Genomic DNA, 5,947 nt, shown 5'->3' on the forward strand with positions numbered 1-5,947 from the left:
CACACTTTGGCTCACATGCCCATGTCTGGCATAGAGAGAGTGAGCGAGTGAATGAGTGTATCTGTGTGTGTGTGTGTGTGTGACAGACGTCCTATCGGTTTGTCAGAATTGTCCCGTGGCGATATTGCCCCAATCTAAAATGTTCTTGGTGGGGCGTTTAAAAGCACTACTAGGAAGCATAAGCCATCATTGGAAAGGGGAATTGTAACTGTGCAGTGGGCGAGAAATTATAAAAGTACAATTTTACTGTGTGCAGTGAACATGGCTTACGATAAGAAAAACACATAATCACTTTTGTTGTCGAGTATTTTTGCATCTGCGCCCTGTTCCGCAATAACACTGGCTTCGAGGACAGAGTTATCATTTTAATTAAAATTATGCAAACATTTTGCATTTTATTTCATCCATTGGGATGCTGTCCTGTCCCTATCTCCCCTCTCTGCTCAGCCCTGTCCCTATCTCCCCTCTCTGCTCAGCCCTGTCCCTATCCCCCCTCTCTGCTCACAGAGAGAAGCAACCTTTTTATCTCCGAACATGATGTCTGAGGGTAACTGATGCTTTCATTTATTCAAAGTTTGATCATGTGTAATCAAAGGAAGTGTAATGATTTTGGCAAAATGGAGAGAGAGAGGGGAGAGAGGGGAGAGAGGAGAGAAACAGTTTAATAGGTAACATGGCGACATAGGTCAACTCAGGAGATTATAATGACATTTTTTGTTTTTCAGAGAGAAATATAGGGCTTCTGGATAGTGTATGGTAAAAGCACTCACCTACCACCACGGAGATCCGGGTTCAAATCCCTGGTAGTGGTAGGCTACTCCCGGCTTGGTCAGACATTCCTACAGACACAATTGGCCGTGTCTGCAGGTGGGAAGCCAATGGGGTATGAGTCCTGGTCGCTGCACTAGTGCCTCCTCTGGTCAGTCGGGGCGGCTGTTCGGGGGGGAGGGGAACTGTGGGGAATAGCGTGATCCTCTCACACGCTACATCCTGCCGGTGAAACACCTCACTATCAGGTGAAAAGAAGCGGCTGGAGACTGCACATGTATCGGAGGAAGCATGTGCTACAACTCCCCAGATCGGCAGAGGGGGTGGAGAAACGACCAGGGCAGCAGGGGGAATTAGCCAAGAACAATTGGGGAGAAAATGGCAGTGGGGAAAAAATACTTTATAATGATGGAGATGAGATGGAGATGGAGAGAGAGAGATGCAGAGAAATCAATGGCCACGTTTAAATAAATGGTAACAGTGGGACATTAGGTCACTCTAGGCCATTAAGATTAAGATGTTTTTATTAACAGTGTAATTATCAGGTGATTGCCATTCTAAGTTGTTGTTATCCACACAGTTTTGCAATAAAACAGACACCTGCTTAATTTTCAGTGCCTCGCCTTTTATTTAGCGACTGCTATTTCACATGTTCAGTGTGGCATTCTCCTTCTGCCATTTAGTAACGACCAAACAATTCCAATTAATGTTTTTGACTGATGTGTGATGTGTTTCTCTGATATGAGTATGAGATCTTCTCAAAGCTTCAGCATAGTCAACCTCGCCATAGGTGGATTATGACATGATGGGCCCCTGGGCCTGGATGCATAAAGGGCCCCCCTCACAGCACACATACACACAATTAAAGGATGGCTTTATAAGTAATCAACCCACTTTGTATCATATATAATCTTGGTAATGTAAGCACATGGGCAGTGTTTTAACTTCTCTCTCTGTTTATCTCATTGAGAAAAATGCTCCTGCTGTTGCCTGCAGAAACTCCGCCCCCACCAGCTGCAAGTCATTAAGGCTTGTTAAGGCTTTCTATGCGCCTATCCAGCAGAACTTGTGGCGTAAAGCACATCACAATGGAGCTGGAGCGCTTTGGCAGAGGAGGAAATGGGATCTCCGTGAGCAAAACAGAGAGAGAAGGTTATGTAAGGGTTAATGTACGACGAGGTGTCCATTATCACTTTTTAAGGGACGACGTGGAGGCGTGAACCGTCCGAGGCGAAGCCGAGGACGGTTGCCTCCGCGAAGTCCCTTAAAAAGTGATAATGGACACCTCGAAGTGCATTAACCCGCTTATACCATGGTCACTTGCCAACAAAACAATAAGACCAGTCATTTATATTTCCATGTGTAATAAATAAAGCAATCTAAATGGCTAAATGTCTGTTATTCATACTGTAAATCAGTCTTCCACGAAATAAAATAGTCCCTCCCACCTCCACCACCCGCTCCGTTTTAAAGCCGACTCAAACGTTAACTTTATTACAGGAATGCAGGTTTAACGATGTTTTGCGTTCTACATTAAATGAAGACATTACCGTTTGGCAGCTTGCTTTATTTTGTATGATAGATACGTATTGGCCAAGTATATTAACATTTAAGAGCGAAGACTTTCAGGAAGTGAGAGTGAGAGAGCAGCGCCCTGCGTGTGCTGCTGATGTGGTGAAATGCAGAGAGAGTTGTCTCTCTCTCTCTCTCTCTCTCTCTCTCTCTCTCTCTCTCTCTCTCTCTCTCTCTCTCTCTCTCTCTCTCTCTCTCTCTCTCTCTCTCTCGTGCACGAGGGAAATCTTCTCTTTCTCGCCGAGAAGAGCCTGGTGACGCGAGGTTAAAAATCTCCGAAACGAAAATCAAAATTGTAAATAAGAGTTATTTTTGATAAACTGAGCACACAGGGGTGATTTAAATACTTACTTTGACCGAGTCAATTTTTTTCTCAACATCCAAAATTGTCATATTAACCCTTAACGGGGGTATAGAGCTCAAACTGCTCTCCTGATAACACTGATGAAACTATGGCGCATTGATATGAACGGTGAACAGACCATTTAGCTAGGTGTCCATTATCACTGTACAATATCACTTTTTAATGGACACCTTGCAGCCAATCAGAATCGAGTATTCACTCAGACCATGGTATAAATTGTATTAATGGTACAAAGTGGGTTGATTACCAGTAAAGCCATCCTTTAAAGCCAGAATAATAACTAATTCATACATTCACCTGCCTCTCAACAGGATTTACACCACAATCACTTGAACACTCAAAGGCAAACGCACAATAACCAACTAATCCATAAATGTATGCAACATTTTGTCTAAAACTAGAATGACCGCACCGCGGATATATTTGAAACTAGACAACCTAAGGTTTCCAATGGGACCAAGCTTGTCATGCTAGCTTGTCGGGAAGGGGGCTAAATAACGAATGATTCAAAGTTAGGCAAAATTTTGGGCGAGGGAAAAACGGCCATCACCATTTTCAAAATGGTCCCTTGACCTGTCACCTCAATATATCTGAATGGAAATTGGTTATATGGGTACCCACAAGCCTTCCCTGTACAGACATGCCAAATGTATGCTCATCTCATGCAGTTTTGGGCAAGAACGTGGGAGGGACAGATTGATACTTTCTCAGGTGAGGACATGACCCCCCAGAGAATGCATGTATACGCCCATCTACACATCCATCCATCCATCCATCCATCCACATACATACATACATACATACATACATACATGGGATATGATTTATGATTTTTTATGCATATCTGCAGTAGTGGCTGCAACGGCATTCTTCACCAGCATCCTAATGCTGGAAGGCCCTGCAGATAATCAATCAAAATCAACGTTAGCAGCGGTAAGCAGTAAGCACTGCCCAGCTCCCCGAGGAGACGGGTGGCCAAAAAGTCATGCCAAGAACTAAGCATCCCAGCCCATTACTGGCCTCTGTCCCTGGAAGTCTTTGCACTGCTGGCATTTCCATTATTTGGTCTTGGGTGACAGCCTCACACTCAGTTAAAGAGCAGGGCAGACTACGGGGCTTATTGGCACGGCCCAAAAGCCCCATCAGCAATCAAATCCCTTCTATTCTGTGGGATAATGAGGTAAATCTGGCTCTCCACTCTCTCTCTTTTTCGTTCTACTTATCCACTGCAACCTCTCTGTCTGTCTCTCTCCCTTTCTCTCTCTCTCTCTCCCTATTTACCTTTCTACCACCCATACTGACCTTTAAATCCTGCCCTTTTGACTTTGTCACACACACACACCATGCTCACTTCGATGGTGTAATATAATGCCACTTTGTAATGCACCCTGTGCGTTAACGCACACGGTACCCCATTAAACATTAAAAACCAAAAACAACACCACGATTTAGCGTGCACAAACAAGCATGGTGCAAGTATGATCCGCACACAGACACACCGTTAATCAAGCACTGCGCACCTGGTTGGAGGCTGGTTGGTCTCTCCAGGGGGGTCGCAACTGGTCTGGGGCATTAGGTCCCGGGGGGGTTTCGAAGCAAAGCCCTTCCCTTGACCCCCTTTATGGGATTGGAAAGGGGGTCTCCAACCCCCGAAACGGGTCTTCCCCTGGAGACCCTAACCCTAGCCCTTCCTGTCACAACTCCACATCCATGATGCCTGCTAATCAGGAGAATCTGCTACACCTGCTGAGCATGGTAATCTTCAAACCTGCTGGTCATCACCAATCATCATCACCACCACTATAAGAATCCTTCTTTGTCTACCAGTCCTTGCTGGAACGTTGCCATAGAACGGTTTGTAAACCAGCCAGTCTCTAGGTGGAACTATTAGCTGTCCGTTGCCTTTTTTGCTCGTCTGCTTGCCTGCCTGCCTGACGCCTTTTTCCCCTGTGTTCTCAGGATTCCCTGCCTGCCTGCCTGCCAGCAAGCCATCCAGAGCCTCCCTGCTAATTCTACAATAAATATCATTGACTTTGGCACTAACCTGGTTGTCTCTCCCTGCATTTGGGTTCTTTAGTAATACGTGACACTTCCCCTGGAGCCCCCACCTTATCCAAACCCTAACCCAAACAAGTGGCTACCAGTGCCTTAGCCCAACACCCCGTACTCCCCTGTGCCTGACCTAACCCTAACCTGGAGACCTTTCCCCAGTGCCTTCTTGCCGCATGTCTTAATACTTGTGCTTCTTCTTTTTGTTTCGTTCTGTTTGTGTCTGTATTTGTGTCCTTGGGTTTGTTTGAAAAGCTTTATCGATACATTTGACTCGACAAGTAGATCAACTTTTCAATGTGACGTCTTGATTCTTCTGAAGCTGCAGGAGCATTGAAATGTCTGTCTGTTTGTGCTGTAATAATCACATAAATCCAACCCACGCTCCACATTACATCCCACTAACAGCTTTTATTCCTCCTACAATTTCACCAGTTCTCTGGAACAAAATACTTAACTGGCTTTTACTGATGAGTTCATAGTTTTGATTTACGTCAGTGGAAATCAGCCATTTGGGGAAGAACATCATTATCATTAGACAAATGATTGATATCAAAGCAGTATTGTCTCCCTTTGCTTCAGATTTTTATTTATCTTTAATTCACAGTTTTTGTTTTGTTTACTGTAGCTTCACACTGGACATGGACCGGGTTTCCAACCAAATGTATCGTACATTTTAACCGAATTTTCAGAAAATCAGCAAAAGAAAATGCCAAATAATGCGTGTTTCCATCCACTGCTATTAGGTAAAGGTAAAGTCCCACTGATTGTCACACAATGTGTGAAATTTGTTCTCTGCATTTGATCCATCCCCTGGGGGAGCGGTGAGCGGCAGCGTGCGCCACGCTCGGGAATCACATGGTGATTTAACCCCCCAATTCCAACCCTTTGATGCTGAGTGCCAAGCAGGGAGGCAAATGGGTCCCATTTTTATAGTCTTTGGTATGACTCGGCAAGGGATCGAACTCACGACCTCCCAGTCTCAGGGCGGACACTCAGACCACAAGGCCACTGAGCTGGTTAATTTGCTATTATGCAAATTATAGAGCTGTCAATCACCTCATGTTTGAGGTTGTCTGCCTCTGCTGATCAGCTGCTAGACCCGATACATGCGTTGTCTTGCAGGCAGGCAGCGAGCAAGCTCTATTAAGCACATCTACGTAATTAATTTTAGGTTTCTTGATGATCTAAAAG

This window comes from Poromitra crassiceps, assembly GCF_964638095.1.
Source record: "Poromitra crassiceps genome assembly, chromosome: 1".
NCBI lineage: Eukaryota > Metazoa > Chordata > Actinopteri > Beryciformes > Melamphaidae > Poromitra > Poromitra crassiceps.